The 18,202-nt window shown below is 40.4% G+C and overlaps 1 protein-coding gene across 2 annotated transcripts in view; it reads right to left on the minus strand.

Moving 5' to 3' along the window:
- Window positions 1–14,454, minus strand: part of LOC131275034 (leucine-rich repeat and calponin homology domain-containing protein 1-like) — a 107,016-nt gene extending 92,562 nt beyond the window's left edge. For both annotated transcript variants that reach the window (XR_009182435.2, XM_071207351.1), the window contains exon 1: window positions 14,353–14,454. The gene's annotated coding sequence lies outside the window, so the exon portion shown is untranslated. The remainder of the gene's footprint in view (window positions 1–14,352) is intronic.
- Between the last annotated feature and the right edge of the window lie 3,748 nt (window positions 14,455–18,202).

The following is an 18,202-nucleotide window of genomic DNA, read 5'->3' on the forward strand; positions in this document are numbered from 1 at the left end:
TAAAAATAAATAAATAAATCTTTAAGAAAAAAAAAAGAACAATCATGAACACTTATGCACCGAAGCAGGGCACCTCAAAATACATAGGCAAACAAGGGAAAAAACTAAGTGGGGAAATGCATGCCTCTACAATTACTCTGGGGGACTTTAATACACCAATATCACCATTAGGCAGAACATCTCAATGAGAATCAATAAAGAAGTAAAGACCTTTATTTACAGACCTAGAGGATCTGGACTTAATAGACATATACATAACATTACACTCAAATACAGTGGGATATATATTATTCTTGAGTGCACATGGATCATTCTCAAGGATAGACCACATGCTAGGCAACAGAACACCTCTCAATGAATTCAGAAAGACTGAAATTACACGATGTAATTTATGTGACTAAAATGGACAGAAGCTGGAAATCAGCAAGGGGCTGAGAAGCAGATTAGGCACAAAGATATGGGAGTTAAACAGTACACTCTTAGACAAACAGTGGGTCAAGGAGAAAATTGCAAAGAAATCAGTAACTACCTTAAAATGAATAAAAAAATAACACAGCAACATAGCATAACCTCTGGGATGCAGCAAAAACTGTACTGAGAGGAAAACTCACAGCTATAAATGCTGATATTAAAAAAGAAGAAAGTGCTAAAATCAAAGACTTAACTGCACATCTGGAGGAACCAGAAGAACAACAACTAACCCCAAAGGAAGTAGAAAGAAGAAAATAACAAAGATTAGTGCAGAACTAAATGAAATTTAAAATAAGAAAGGACTAGAAAAAATAAAACCAAAAGCTGGTTCTTGGAGATCAATAAAATTGATAAACCCTTAGCTACACTAACAAGGAAAAAAAAAAAAGAAGATGCAAATACAAAAAAAATAAGGAATGAGGAAAAGGATATCACCACTGACCCCACAGAAATCAAGTTTATCATAAGAGGATACTTAGATAAACTGTATGCCAACAAGAATAATTTAGAATGGGCAAATTCCTAGAAACACACAAGCAGCCTATGTTGATGAAAGAAGAAAGATGAACTCAACAGACCAATCAGAAGTAAGCAGATACAGTCAACAAAAATCTCTGAACCAAGAGCCCAGACCTGTTTCACATGTGAATTCTATGAAACATTCCAGAAAGAACTAACACCAATCCTGCTCAAACTCTTCCAAAAAACTGAAGTAGAAGGAACATTGCCTAACTCATTCTATGATGTGAACACTAACCTAAAACCAAACCCAAACAAAGATGCTACAAGAAAGGAAAATTACAGGCCAATCTAATGAACCTAGATGCTAAAATCCTCAACAAACTACTTGCTAATCATATTCAACAACACATCAAGCAAATTTCACACCATGACTAAGTGAGTTTCATCCTGGGTATGCAAAGAGTGTTAAACATAAGAAAATCAATCAATAAAATACACCTCATAAAGAGATCAAAGGAATAGAAACACATGATAATCTCTACAGATGCAGTAAAAGCATTTGACAAAACACACCCTTTCCTGATTAAAACACTCCAAAAGACAGGAATAGAAGGAAACTTCCTCAACAGAACATAAGGTATATATGAAAAGCCAACAGCTAAATCATATAAAATGGTGAAATCCTAAGAACTTTTGCTCTAAGACTGGACACAAGACAAGGATGCCCACTGTTACTGCTCCTGTGTAACATTGTGTTCAAAGTGCTTGCATGAGCACTGCAGCCAGAAAAAGATGCAAAAAGCCTCAAAATTGGAAAGGAAGAAGTACAAGTTTATTTACAGACATGATCCTATACATAGAATGCCCTCAGAAACAAAGCTTCTAGAACTTATGAGTTCAGTAAAGTCACAGGATATAAGAACAATGCAAAAAAAAAAAATCAGTAGCATTCTTGTATACCAATAATGAGCAATCTGATGAGGAAATCAAGAAAAAAATACCATTTACAATAGAAACTAAAAAAAACCAAATACCTAGGAACAGTTTAACTGAAGAAGTAAATGACTTATATGCAGAAAACTACAAAGCACTGTTACAGGAAATCAAAGAAGACTTAAATAAATGGAAGAATATTCCCTGCTCATGCATAAGAAGACTAAATATCATTAGATGTCTATCCTACCCAAACTAATCTACAAATTTAATGCAATCCCAATAAAAATCAACACAGCATTTTTTAATGACTTGGAAAGACTATGAAACTTATTTGGAAGGGCAAGAGTCCCCAAGTATTCAAAGACATATTGAAAAAGTAAAATGAAATTGGAGCAATCACACTACCTGACTTTAAAGCATACTACAGAGCTAGAGTGGTCAAAACTGCATGGTACTGTCACAAGAATACACATACTAGCCAATGGAACTGAACTGAGAGTTCTGATATAGATCATCACATATACAGTCATTTGATATTCAACAAGGCCACCAAATCCACTCGGCTGGGAAAGAATGGCCTCATCAATAAATGGTGCTTGGAGACTGGACATAAATAACCAAAGAATTAGAGGAACACCATCTCACACCTTATATGAAAACTAAAGATGGATCAAAGATCTAATTATAAGAGCCAAGACCATAAAGACCTTGGAAGATAAGTAGGGAAGCTTCTACAGGACCTTGTAATAGCAAATGTCTTCATGAACTTCAAACCCAAAGCATGAGAAGCAAAAGAAAAAAACAGATAAATGGGACCTCCTCAAAATTAAAACCTTTTGCACCTGAAAGGAGTTTGTGAAGAAAGTGAAAAGACAGCCTCAGCAATGGTAGAAAATATTTGGAAACACCAAATATCTGATAGGAGCCTAATGTCCACCATATGTGAAGAAATATCTCAAAATAAAAAGACAAACAATCCATTTAAAAAATGGACAAGTGATTTGAACAGACACTTCTCCAAAGAAGGAAGACAAAAGGCTAAAAAGCATATGAAAACATGCTCAACATCACTAGCTATTAGGGAAATGCACATCAAAACTACAACAAGATACCATCTTACTTCCATTAGACTGGTGGACATTAAAAAATCAGAGGACTAAGGTGTTGGAGAGGATGTGGGGTAATGGACACCTTCATCCACTGCTGGTGGGAATGTAGAATAGCCCAGCCATTGTGGATGACAGTTTGGTTTCCTCAAAAAACTAACTATAATTCTGCCATATGACCCATCAATTCCACTGCTGGGTATATACCCAGAACTGACAACAAGGACAAGAACCAATTATGCACAACAATGTTCATAGCACCATTATTCACTATTTCCAAAACTGGAATCAACCCAAATGCCCATTAAGAGATGAATGGATAATCAAAATGCAGTAGATACATACAATGGAACACTACCAACTGTAAGAAGGAATACAGTACAACACATGGGATAACATGAATGAATCTGAAGGGTCTTATGTTAAATGAAGCAAGCCAGGTATTGAAGGACAAATATTGAATGACCTCTTTGATAAGAATTAAGCTAATTGAGCCAACACAGGGAGCTAGAGTCTGGAAGATAGGTTTACAGGAAATAGAAAGGGAGAAGGTTGTAAGCCAATGCCCACAGGGGTGCAATCTATGATAAAGTATGAGTAGTTGTGCAGTGAAGGGATATGACAGGGGTGTAAGGATAGTATTGGGTTGGGTGGTGCAAGCTTGATGGGTCTAGGGTAGGGAGGATGGGTTGGATGGTCCATGGAAATGGGGAAAGAGTTGAGGGGGGAGGTAGCAGGTGAACATTGGCAGGTATGTGGTTGAAACTACAATGCTGAGAAAATTGTTTTGGCAATATGACAAGGAAGGGCTACTGGTTTAGGGTGTTGGATGGAAATACATTTGGGAGAGGGCACACCTGGGGCAGTCTTCTAAAGAAGGTGCAAGTGATGATTTTGTCATAGTGTGTTGGATCAGTGGATGGGGAACCACATAATGAGTGAAAAGGAGTTAAGCTCCCATACAGGGGAGTCTTGATATGTTCTCAAACAGAGGGGAGGGTGTCTCTGGAGAGTATGGGTGGTTCCTAACAGGAGAGGACAGACTACTGTGTCAAGCCAGCAGCACTGTTGCAAATATCTACAAATTTTGTTCTTCAAGGAGTGAAGCCTGGTGGTCACAGTGGGTCCTGTGGGGGGAGAGAGAAAGAATGGGATCAACAGAAGAGTGAGTATTTAGGGGGCAAAGGAAGAATTCTGCATGATCTTGCAATGATGGATACAGGCCATGTTAAATTTCATCAAAAATTTATAAAAGTGAATGGTGTAAAATGTAAACCATAATAGAAACCACTGACCATAGTTTGAAGCTATGTTTTAATACTTGTACATCAGTTGTAACATATATGCCATCCACATGTAAAAAGATTATTAACAAAGAAAGGGAAAAAGGGGAGGATGTTGGGTATATGAGAGTCCCCTCCATTCTGTATGTGACTTCACTGTGACCTAAAACTTCTTTGTAGACAAAATGAAAAAATAAAATACTGGGGAAGTAATGGAAGAAAATGCAACTGTACATATAGCACAACATATATTACAGTGATGAAAGGCAAAACTTAAAAAACAATTCTTTTACTATTTTTCATTTTTAAAATACCCCTTTTTAACCTTATTTTAGTTTTAGTTTTCTTAAATTATCATGTATTTTTTCTTATGTTTAAGCCTTTCATTATTATTTCATTTTCCTATTAAGCAAATTTGAAAATATTCTTAGCTTCATTTTTGAAGAACTTCTAGATTACAGAAGGGTTACAACTATGATAGAGGAGGATCATTGGTGTGGGGAGTACATGATGGGGGATAGATACATGGAAGGAAGTTCATGTGGGGATATATACAAGGTATATAAATATGTTCCAATGTTCATGGGGCATTGCCACAGTGGGTAGAGATTCACACAACAACTGAAAGAATACCGAATTCCTATCCTTGGGAGCTCTGCCACATTCTCTAATGCTACAGCAGCAATCCTCCAAGGAGCAATGACTAGTGAAAAAGGATGGTCCACTGATATACCCTTGAGATAGATGACTATGCTTATGCACTTTTTGCTCTTAAATTTGCAAGTTAGCATAGTGATGTAGGGTACTGAAGAGCTACTTCCTGAGAGCCTCCATGTTACTCAAATGTGGCCTCTCCCTAAGTCAAACTCAGCATATAAATGCATTACCTTCCCCCCCAATGTGGGACATGGCTCCCAGGAATGAGCCTCCCTGACACTAAGGGATTACTACCAAGCACCAGCTGATGACACAACTGGAAAAAGACACTGAACTAAAGGGGGAAAAGGTAAAGATACATGAGTTTATATGGCTAACAGACTTCAAAGTAAGCCAGGAGGCCACCAGAGAGTTATCCTTATAAAAGTCTCCACAGGATCTCATAGGCTGCCAAAGCAGATACTACCACAAATAGTGGGACATCTGAGGGATCCAGAGACACCCAGCTTATATGGTCAGGCAGATAGCTCTGGAGATTGAAGCCTGGCCATTGGGCCCTACTTCGGAGTTTGTGCTCCTGAGCGTGACAGAGCTGGACTCAAATGTGACTTCTCTACACATGCCTCTTCTATCTCTTTTATTTGAAACTATAATTGATGCTGGAATTGGTAGGTGTACATCCAAAAGACTTGAATTTCTGAAATGTTCCTGTGCCAGCTGGGCCCTGAACCTCAGTGGAGTTGTAACACCTACTCTCCAGTCATTGGACTCACCTAGGTCAACTAACAAGGAGGTGAGGATGGACAACCATCACACCAAGGAACTGAGAAAGTCTACAACTGCAAGAAAGGAAGTCCCATTTATCAGCCAAAGGGGATCAAAGTCCCCTCTCTGGTAGAGTAGGCATCACTATTCCAGAATCCTCAGGAGTGTGGACTTACTGGTATTCCACTATAGACTTATTGTGGTTATATCAATGGAAAATCTATCACCAATGTGGAGACAATGGCCACTGGAGGTGCTGAAGTCATGGAGAGGGAAAAAGAGGTATAATATGGGGGCATTTTCAGGACTTGGAATAGACCTGACATTGCAATGACAGATACAGGCTGTAGCAGTCTGGTATTATTGATGAATTCCAAAAAGAAGTATTGGATTATGTTTGTAAAATGATCTTTTCCTCTGGGCATATGAGATTATATTGGATTTATAGGTTTACCTGATTAGGTAATTATGTTAATCACTTGTGCCAGAAGGGCATTGAGTTCCAACCTTTTGGTTGGCAGAAAAAAGGCATGGCAAAGGACAGAGTTAGAGGTTCTTAATGTAGGAGTTTTTATGTTGGAATTTGATGCTGAAGTGTGAGTCCTAGGAAGCAAGGAACCCTGAACTCACAGAGAAGCAAGACCGCTGAAGGGAGGAAACCCAGGAAGCCTGAACCCTCGCAGATGTAGGCAGCCTCTTGCTCCAACATGTGAAAACAGACTTTGGTGAGGGAAGTAACTTATGCTTTATGGTCTGGTATCTGTAAGCTCCTACCCCAAATAAATACCCTTTATAAAAAAAAAAACCAATTTCTGGCATTTTACATCAGTACACCTTTGACTGATTAATACTCAGGCCGTTATATATTCTGCCATAACCTACAGAATTGAATGCAAGAGAGTGTAAACTACAAGGTAAACTATAATCCATGCTTAGTTGCAATGCTTCAAAATCTGTTCATCAGTTGTAATGAATGTAGCACACTAATGCTAGAAGTTGTTAATGTTGGGAACAGTGGGAGGTATAGGGAGTGGGGATATGGGAATGTCTTATATTTTTCAATGTAACAATTTATGTAATCTAAGGATACAAAGGCCTCTGAGCTGACTACAAAGGGGTATCCAGGGATCTACCATCCTGGGAAAGGTGAAAGAGAGGGACACAGCCTAAGGCTGACAGCTTCTGACCCACAATTCTGATCTGCTGTGTCCCACCAGCTTTTCGAGGCTGACTGGGACCACACTGTTGTCTACCTTGGGCTACTAAACAGAGGTGGAGAAATCCAACATTCTCAATCTCCCTCTCTTATAGCCGGGATTGATTGTTGAGGATGTACCTTCCCAGGAAACAGGAGAGAGAGGGACACAATCTAAGGCTGACTCATCTTTGGACCCACAAATTTGGTCTGTTGTGTCCCATGGGCCCTTCCAGGTCAGATAGGCCTTGCCATTGTTTGCCTTAGGAGGCTGCAAGGGAGTAAAGAAATCTGACCCTCTCAATCTCCTCGATGAACAGGGACTGATTGTTGAAGATGCAGAAGGGAGTAGAATTATTTCTTACCCAGGAAATGGGAGGGTGATGCCAGAGAAGGCTAGAGACTTTTATAAGAAAGTCCAAATTACAAGGATCTTAGGCTCCAGGCAGAATCTTCTCACATTGATCCGGGCTGTGTTTCAGTAAAAACACATTAAAAGGCATCGAACTGAGGGCTGCCAAAGAGTGTCATCTGCTGGCAGAACTTGGTAGTACATATGAGAAAACTAAAAATAAATGAGGCATTTTCTGACCTTTATAGCTTGCCTCCCAAGGCCCTAGGAAGTAGGTCTGCAAAACATTACTGGGTGCAGAGCACACTTTTGAGCAACTAACAAGGACAAGCCTAATGATCCAGGTTGAATCAAGAATCAAAGAGCAAGAGTAACACACAGCCTCCTGTCACTAAATCCCAATAAAAGACAAAGAAATTGAGCATCTGAGTAAACTACATACTAATCAGGTGCCTAGACATCAGCAAAAATTTATGAGCCAGAATAAGAAAATGGAAGGCATAGCCCAGGAAAAGGAATATATCAAAGTCCCCGAAGAGATGCAGCATTTGAGAGAACTAATTAATGAGATGTGTACCAATTTCCAAAATTAAATTCATGAGTTAAAAGACAATATGGTTGAAGAGATGAATGTCATTCAAGAAGATGTTCAGCAAGCACAAAGAGAACTTGAAATGTGGAAGAGAAAAGCAACAGAGCTCATGGGAATGAAAGATGCAATAGGTGAAATAAAAAACAACATTAAAGGTTTACAACAATTTCAAGCAGACTTGAAAGGATAAAAGAAAGAATAAGTGATACCAAAGACAGAAAACAGCTGAAATTGAAGAAAGAAAAGAACAGAGGGAGGAAAAAAATGGAAAAAAAATTGAGCAGAGCCTCAGGGAGATGAATGACAAGAGAAAACACAACAACGTACATGTCATGGGAGTTCCAGAAGGAGAAGAGAAGGGAAAAGGATTAGAAAGAGTATTTAAGGGAATAGTTAAAATTTCCCAATGCTTACAAAAGGAATGACCCTGCATGTCCAAGAAGCCCACCTTATCCTAATCTGAATAAACCCCAATAGATATACTCCAAAGCATATATTATTCAGAATGTCAAATGTCAAAGATAAAGAGAAAATTCTGAGAGCAGTAAGGGAAGCAAATCATCACATACAAGGGATGCCCAGTAATAGTGTGGATTTATCATCAGAAACCATGGTGGCGAGAAGACAGTGGTATGATGCAATTAGGAGACTGAAAGAGAAAAATTGCCAACCAAGAATTCTGCACCCAGCAAAACTGTCCTCCAAATATGTAGGTGAGTATAAAATATCCACAAACAAACAGAAACTAAGAGAGTTTGTAAAATAGAATCCAAATTGCAGGAAATAATAAGGAAGCCATAGAGCCTGAAAGAAAAAAACAGAAGAGAGAGGCCTGGAGCAGAGTAGAGACAAAAGAATAGCAGAAAGGATAACCAAGAGTAAAAAAGATAAGACCAAAATATGATATCAACATGAATACCAAAGAATAAAATGTTGGAAATAATGCATTTACAGTAGTACCATTGATTGTGAATGAATTAATGCACCAAACAAAAGATATAGATTGACAGAATGGATAATAAACACAAGAGCCATCCACACACTGCTTACAAGAGACCCACCTTAGACTCATGGATACAAACCAGCTGAAAGTAAAAGGTTGGAAAAAGATACTCCATGTAAATAGAAACCAAAAAAGAGCAGGGATCGCTATACTATTATTGGACAAAACAAACTTTAAGTGAAAAGAAGTTATGAGACAGAGAAGGCCATTATATATTAATAAAAAGGGCAACCCTCCAGGAAGATATATTTATGCACCTAACCAGGGTGCCCCAAAATATGTAAGACAAACTCTGACCAAACCAAAGGGAGAAACAGGCATCTCTACAATAATCACTGGAGACTCTAATACACCACTCACATCATGAGACAGAACAACTGGACAGAAGATCAACAAGGAAACAGAGACCTTAAAGAATAATAAAGGAGTTAGACCTAAAAGACACACAGAATGCTGCATCCAAATGCAGCAGGTTATACATTCTTCACACATGCCGATGAATCCTTCACCAGGATACACCACATGCAGGGCACAATGCATGTCTCAATAAATGTGAAAAGACTGAAATTATACAAAGCACCTTCCTAGATCATAATGGAATAAAACTGGAAATCAATAATAGACAAGAAAAAGGCAACTTCACAACTGTGTGGACTCTAAACAACATACTCTTAAATGATCCGTGGATCAAAAAAGAAATTCCAAGTGAAATCCGGAAATATATTGAGAAAAATGAAAATGAGAACACAAATTACCAAAGCTTATGGGATACAGCAAAGCCAGTCTTGAGAGGGAAATTTATGGTGCTAAACACCTATATTAAAAAAGAAGAGCTAAACTCACACTTAACTGAACACCTACAGAAATCAGAAAAAGAACAGCAAACCAATCCTCAAAGCAAGCAGAAGGAAAGAAATAATAAAGATTAGAGCAGAAATAAATGAAATTGAGAAAAACAACAACAAAGAGAAAATCAAAACCAAAAGCTGGTTCTTTGAGAAGATCAGTAAAATTGACAAATTGCTAGCAAGATTAACAAAGGAGAAAAAGGAGGCAAAAAAAAAAAAATCAGAAATGAAAGGAGGGAAGTAATGACTGACCCCACAAAAATAAAAAGAATCAAAAGACGATATTCTGAGAAATTGTATGCCAACAATCTAGACAACCTAGAAATGGGCAAATTCCTAGAAATGCACCAACAACCTACACTGACACTACAAGAAATTCAAGAACTTAACAAACAAATCACATTTAAAGAGACTGAATCCATCATCAAACACTTCCCAACAAAGAAAAGCTCAGGACCAGATGACTTCAGAGATAAATTCTACCAAGTATTTTGAAAAGAATTAACACCAATCCAGTTTAAATTCTTCCAAAATGATGAAGAGGAGGGAAAATTACCCAACTCTTTTTATGAAGCCAACATCACCCTAATACCAAAGCCAGATAAAGACAGTATAAGGAAAGAAAAGTACAGACCAATCTTTCTAATGAAATAGAGATACAAAAATTCTCAACAAAATGTTGACAAATTGAATCCAGCAACATTATCAAAGACTTACACATCGCGACCAAGTGGGATTTATTCCTGCTAGGCAAGGCTAGCTCAACATAAGAAAATCAGTCAACATAGTACACCACATTAACAAATTGAAGGGGAAAAAAACACATGATCATCACAATAGACACAGAAAAGGCATTTGACAAAATCCAGCATTCTTTCTTGATTAAAAAAACACTTCAAAAGATATGATTGGAAGGAAAGTGCCACAATATGATAAAAGGATATGTGAAAAACCCACAGCCAACATTGTACTTGCTGGGGAAATGCTGAAAGCTTTCCATCAAAGATCAGGAACAAACAAGGATGCGCACTATCACCACTGTTATTCAACATTGTACTACAAGTTCTAGCTAGAGTAATTAGAGAAGAAAAAAAAATTAAAGGCATACAAATAAGAAAAGAGGAAGTAAAACTCGCACTATTAGCAGATGACATCATCCTATATTTAGAAAATTCTGAAATGTCTACAACGAAGCTACCTGAGCTAATGAGTTCAGCAAAGTGGCAGAATACAAGAGCAACATGCAGAAATCAGTGTTTTTTGTACACTAGTACTGCACAATCTGAGGAGAAATCAGGGAAAAATTCCATTTACAATAAGCAAGAAAAAGACTCAAATATGTAGGGGTCAACTTAATCAAAGAAGTACAGGACCTATATGCAGAAAACTACAAAACAGTGGTAAAAGAAATTTAAAATGACCTAAACAAATGGAATGACATTCCGTGTTCACGTACTGAAAGATTAAATATTGTGAGGATGTCAATCCAACCTAAACTGATTTATAGGCTCAATATAATACCAATCAAAATTCCAACAGCCTACTCTACAGAAATAGAAAAGGCAGGGAAAAGGACTTGGCCCAGTGGTTAGGGCATCCGTCTACCACATGGGAGGTCCATGGTTCAAACCCCAGGCCTCCTTGACCCATGTGGAGCTGGTCCATGCGCAGTGCTCATGCGCACAAGGAGTGCCCTGCCACACAGGGGGGTCCCCCACATAGGGGAGCCCCACGCACAAGGAGTGCGCCCCTAAGGAGAAGCCGCCCAGCATGAAAGAAAGTGCAGCCTGCCCAGGAATGGCGCCGCCCACACTTCTCCTGCGGCTGACGACAACAGAAGCGGACAAAGAAACAAGACGCAGCAAATAGACACAGAGAACAGACAACCGGGGGAGGGGGGAGAATTAAATAAATAAATAAATCTGTAAAAAAAAAAAAAGAAAGAAAGAAAAGGCAATTACCAAATTCATTTGGAAGGGAAAGTGCACCTAAATAACCAAAAACATCCTAAGAAAGGGCAACATGGTGGGAATTTCACTGCCAGATCTTAAAACATATTACAAAGCTACAGAGGTAAAAACAGCATGGTGCTGGCATATAGAAAAACTCATTGATCAGTGTAATAGAATTTAGAGTCCAGAAATAAACCCTCACCTCGATGGTCAACTAGCATTTGACACATCTACCAAGTCCATGTTAATGGGAAAAAAGTCTCTTCAGAAAATGGTGCTGGGAGACCTGGATATCTATAACCAAAAGAATGGAATAGGACCCCTATCTTACATCCTATACAAGAATCAACTCAAAATGGATCAGAGACCTAAATATAAAAGGAAGGATCATAAAACTACCTGAAAAAAATATAGGGAAACATCTTAAGGACCTTGTGCTACATGGTGGTTTCTTGGACAAAGCACATGAAACAAAAGAAAAAATAGATAAATGGGACCTCCTCAAAATTAAACATGTGTGCACCTCACAGGACTTTGTCAAAAGGGTGAAAAAGCAGCTGCCTCAGCATAAGGAAATGCTTGGAAATCATATGTCCAATAAGGGTTTAATAGCTATAATATATAAAGAAATGTTACCACTCAATAATAAAAAAAGACTCAATTAAAAAATGGGCAAAAGACATGAGTAGACATTTGTCCAAGGAAGAAATACAAATGGCAAGAAAACACATGAAAAAATGTCCAACATGAGTAAAAATTAGTGAAATGCCAATCATAACTAAGAAATATCATTTCACATCTATCAGAATGGCCACTATTAAAGTCAGAGAACTACAAATGTTGGAGAGGATGTGGAGAGATAGGAACACTAATTCCGTATTGGTGGGAATGCAGAATGGTACAGCCACTGTGGAGGACTGCTGGGCAGTTCCTAAAGAAGGTGAATACAGATTTGCCAGTGACCCAGCAATATCACCATTGGGTCTACACCCAGAACTGAAAGATACAAACAGACACCTGCACACCCATGTTCATGGCAGTGCTACTCACAACTGTCAAAAGCTGGAAAGAACCCAGTTGTTCATCAACTGAGGAATGGATAAACAAACAGTGGTATATTCCCATGATGGAATACAATGCAGCTGTAAGAAGAAACGGAGTCATAAAACATTTGACAATGTGGATGAACCTGGAGGACATTATGTTGAGTGAAGCCAGACACAAAGGACAAATACAGTAAATACAGCATTACTATGAATTAAATATACTGTATAACACACTGTATGATTTCATTTATATAAAATGTAAATATAAATCAATTTATAAAGGGGAAAAAAGTATTTGTGCAAGAATATTCAAAAATGGGAGTTGTGAAGAGTAGGGGAGGCACAGATGGAGAAGTGATGGATTTTCTTATTTATTATTATTGAAATGAAAATGCTCTAATAATGATAGAGGTGATGAATGCACAACTACGTGATGCTGCCGAATACCAATGATTGCGCACTTTGGATGAACTGTATGCTTCCTTGATACGTACCAATAAAATGATTTTTTTTAAAAAAATTGACAAATAGCACTTAAAAATGGGAAAATATGTAAATAACACTTTCACCAGAGAAGAAACATTCAATTCTTTTCATCACTAGGGAAATACAAATTAAAACCTGCTATGACTTATCATATAGACATAGTAAAATGGCTAAAATCAAGACAGATAATACCAACTGTTAAAGAAGATACGGAAAGCCTGGAGTCCTCATATATTTCTAGTGAGAATGCCAAATGGTGCTGCCACTTTGGGAAACATTTTGTCAGTTTCTTAAAAATATAAACTTACATCATTGTTGCTAGTTCCACTCCGAGATATCTATCCTAGACAAATTGCTGTACCATGATTCCCACAGCAAGTTCATGGCAGCCAAAACTGGGGGAAAAAATTCAAATGCCTATCAAACGGGGCTTGGATAAGAGAAGGTGGTACATCGTAAATAGCTCTGCAGCTCTAACTAGGTAATTTCATTCAATTAACTTTCACGGAATAAACAAGTTATCGGCGTCTGGAAAAATGCCAAAGACTGAAGCAGGCCCCAAGCCCCCTGCTGCCCACGGGCCCGGCGAGGGCAGCCCCCAACCTCCCGGTCCCAAACCGCACAGAGAGGGCAGGACCGGCGGGGGTGCCGCGCACAACCGTCCAGCCAGCAGGAGCTTCGGCAGCCGCAAGGCTGGGCGCTCCCACAGCGCAGCGCAGGGATAGCCGCTCGGCCGCTTTTCTGCGCTGCCGGGGGGCCCCCCGCAGCCCCGCGCCCCGCCGCGCCCACAGGCCCGAGGGCGCTACCCGCCCACCCGCCCCGCCGCCGCCAGGTGGGGTCCGCACAGTACCAGGCTCCGAGCCGGGCGCAGGCGGGCGTCTGAGGAGGGGCCGCGCGCTCCGCCTGAGGGTTCCGGGCCAGCGCTCGCTGCTCGCCCGCTCGCGGGCCAGACACGCCCCGCACACGCGGAGCCCCGCGCGCGGGGCCTCGGCCCTGCTGGAGCACCAGGTCAGCGCGTCCCACGACCCCGAACACCCGGAGCTTCAAAGGGCCGCCGCCGCGCCGCATGCAGGGTGGGGCCTGAGGGGGTGGGGCCCCAGGGGGCGGGGCTGAGTGCCCGGTCACGCCCCTGCCAGGCGGGCCCGCGCGCCCTCGCGCCCCTCGGCTCTCCTGTCCCACGCGCCTTCGGGGCCCCTACCTGTGATCTCCTGGGCCGAGCGTCTCCCCAGCCCCGAGACCTGGCTAAGGCCTGGCAGCCCCTTGGATCCCCCTGGCCAGGAATGGGGCCGCCTCCCAGGAAGAGCTGCCGGCCCCCCTGTTGTGAGATAAACATTCTTCTACATCACAAAAGACTGAAGCTCTGGGTGCAGCGCAATAAAGGGCAGCAGGAAGTGCGCTGGGTGGGGGGGAGCGGGGAGTCTCATTGTAAACAGAAGGTGACTGGCTCCTTTTCAACTAACAGGTCATGATTCTAGGACCCAAGATGATAAAAATAGTTAAAATGGGCAGAATTGTAGTTTCTCAAGATACACAGGATTTTTAAAGTGGAAAACCTTCAAGGGAAATTAAGACCTATGAAATGCTATGGTTATAAGTGAATCAACACTTGGAATATTTTAGAGCAATACTCAGGGCAAACTGTCAGTAATTCATCTTTTAGGACTTGTGTAATAGCTCCAAACAGATTATTCCTATAATGTCAAAAAACTATCAAGTAAATGGAAACATTTTTTAAAAATTTTATTTAATTGCCCTTTTTTTAAAGCTACATTGATCACAAAAAAGTTACATTAAAAAATATGAGGTTCCCATACTCCACCCCCACCATAATATGCAAATACAGAGAGACAGAAAGATGATTAATGGCTGGGAGGGGTTGAGGGGAGTGGGGAAGGTGGAGTAACTCCCTTTGGATCTATGAGAGTTCCTTTGGAGTGGATAAAAATTTTCTGAAACTAGATAAATTTGATGAACAACATAGTGAATATACTAAATGCCACAGAATGTACTGTTAAAATTGTTAATTTTATGTTATGTCGCTTTCACCTAACAAAAAATATACAGATAATGTGAAGTGGAGGAAAAAGAAACTCTCATAATTATAATGCTCTTATCATGCTGATGTGGGCTATGGGTGGAGGGCTCTTTGTCTCTTCAGAGATAACTAAGTTGTTTGACTTGTGGGTGTGGAACGGTGGGGGGCTGCAGTCCTGCCCTTGGGGACTGGCAGCGGCTCCAGTCCCAGGAAATGTTTAACAATGCGGGGGCTATAAACTTTAAGTATTTAGGGGAAATGCAAAAACCAAATGTGCTAAAGGCTTATCTAGAATGTCTGGAGTCCATGCTAAAAGCTTACCTAAGATGTGGAAGATATATGCTAATTGAAGCCTATTGAGAACTGAAACAAAGGTACCATTTGACCTTTCCTCTCTGTATAAAAGGCATTTGAAAATCTTGTTCGGGGCTCGGGATTCAAACTGAAAGCTCCCGAGTCCGGCCGGCCATCAATAAACCATTTTTCCTTCTCAAAATCATTGCTGAGTCCTGGCCTCTCTATACTCAAATAATTGAACTTCTCTTAAATTCCACAACATTTTTGGCGACTCTGGTGGGACAATAAATGAAGGCCAGAGACGGTAGCATTTTGCTGCCCCTTCCAAATCCCCGAGGAAGCCGGGAGGACTCGGGTGAACCCCAAATCTGGGCGCCCCTGGATTAAATTTAATCCAGAAAAGATGTGGGCTCCACCAGAATCTTCCCGACAAAATCGAGGGGCAATGGAAGGTCTGAAGAGAAAGATTCTGGGAACGAAAAAGAACTCCGAACATGGAAGAAGGTAAGACTCCCCGGGTGAGCACAGTCTGGAAGGCCCTAGCTTTAATTGCTAGGAAGGGGAGGCTGATCACCTCCCGAGAGAAACCTAGTAGCCCCAGCCGTTCTCTCTAGGCTTGGGAAAAGGAGGAAAACCGGGGAAAAGCACTGGTGTTTTGGGTTTGTCTAACTGCATGTTAGAATCTGGTACTGGTCTTATATCCACTAAAGGAGTGGAGTCTCGATTTTAATAGGAAGGGCTATTTATAGGTTCAAGTCCTAATGTCCTGGAAATTGGTCTAGATTAAGGAAAACAAAACTTGGTTACAGGAAAATGGATCGGCTTTTCTGGTGGAGCTTGGTCTGGGTGTAAAGTTTAAACAGTGGAAAAGTCTAGCTGAAATCTTTTGTTATGGTGCTAATTTGTGAATGAATTCGCTTTATACCAAATGTTAAGTGTTCTGAGGTTTGTGATGGCTGTGGGGGCAGCCATGGTGAAAATAAATATATAAACTTGTGGGTCAGATTAGTGACCTTTGTGCTTCTGTCTGTGTCAGCTCAAGGCTAGTGTTGGAGTTGTGTCCTTAATGCAGAGTGGAATTACAGCTGAGCTGGAGCCCTCCCTTGCCATTGGCAAGGGGGTGAAATGATTCTGGGGCAAAAGCTGAGGAGTCTGGATGTTTGCGGAGTCTAGATGTTTGTGCATGCTCTGCTGTCTTGTCTCTGGTCTGGCCCTTTGCCGGGGCTTGGAGGCCATCTGTGTCTGCGCCACGCACCCAAGTTTGTTGGGGATGTCCCAGTCAGGGTGGCTGGGTCCCTGGGAGAGTTGCCAAATTTGAGTAGGTTCTGTCTGCCCATTTTGGCTGAAAGCTGGAAAGGGGGGAGCGGCTTGCCCCTTTCCAGTGAGTCCACCCTTCTATTCATAAGCCGCATTCCTGTTTGTTGTGCGCCTGACTGCCTGGAAGGGGGGGAAGTGAAGGAGGTGAAAAGCAGAATCAGAATAAATGCAGTAAAGTTCCCTCCTTAGGGTGTCAAAGCCAAAATACGTTTGCATTGCTCAGGTTCTTAGAAGGTATTGTAGTAACCTTAAGTAAGAGAATGTGTTCTGTGAAGGTAAAATTTGTCTTAAGGGTATAAATAATTATAAAAGTTTTACAAAGCATTGTTTAAGGTATTTAAGTGGCTAATTGCAGAAAGTCATTATTTAACAAAACTGAATTGATAAATAATAATAATAAAAGGCAATTTTATAACAAACTTATTCGGCAGCCAATCTCCCCTGCCAACTTGCTTCCAAAAAAACTGTTTCTGGTATTACATGCTACTAAGTATTTAAAGTGAAGAAAAGTTCATTATTTTAACAAACTTGTTTAGTATTAATGGCAATTATATGTTGTAAGAAGTTTGCCTGGTAACTTAGTATGTGGGATATATGGAGTGTGTTTTTATTGTTAAGGAAACAGAAGATGATTTTGTCCTAAGATAAAATGATTGATTATTGGAAAGAGTAGAGTGTGGGACAGAACCTGAATGAATACTGAAAGTGTAGAAGGTTTGTGGAAGGGAAATTTTTATGATTAAATTGAGTAAGATCAATATACAAAGAAAATATTTTATCAGTAGCTTCTTGTGCTTTAACCTCATCATATCCTCAATGTTTGAAGAAGAGTCTTACCTCTTTTAAAAGAACATTTTATGTTCTAGAAATCAAATCCTGAAAAGTAGCCTTTTATTTCAAACTAACTGCAAGAGATTTATTCTTTTACTTTAAAGGAAAAATTAAAGTAATGGTTAAGTTCATTTAATATGTTATAAGTTGAATGAAAGGTATTTATTTATTTATTATTATTATTATTTTTTTTAAGATTTATTTATTTATTTATTTCCCCCCCCTCCCCTGGTTGTCTGTTCTTGGTGTCTATTTGCTGCGTCTTGTTTCTTTGTCCGCTTCTGTTGTTGTCAGCGGCACGGGAAGTGTGGACGGCGCCATTCCTGGGCAGGCTGCTCTTTCTTTTCACGCTGGGCGGCTTTCCTCACGGGCGCACTCCTTGCACGTGGGGCTCCCCCACGCGGGGGACACCCTTGCGTGGCATGGCACTCCTTGCGCGCATCAGCACTGCACATGGCCAGCTCCACACGGGTCAAGGAGGCCGGGGTTTGAACCGCGGACCTCCCATATGGTAGACGGACGCCCTAACCACTGGGCCAAAGTCCGTTTCCCCAGAATGAAAGGTATT

Source organism: Dasypus novemcinctus, chromosome 2 (assembly GCF_030445035.2).
Source record: "Dasypus novemcinctus isolate mDasNov1 chromosome 2, mDasNov1.1.hap2, whole genome shotgun sequence".
In the NCBI taxonomy this organism is placed as follows: domain Eukaryota; kingdom Metazoa; phylum Chordata; class Mammalia; order Cingulata; family Dasypodidae; genus Dasypus; species Dasypus novemcinctus.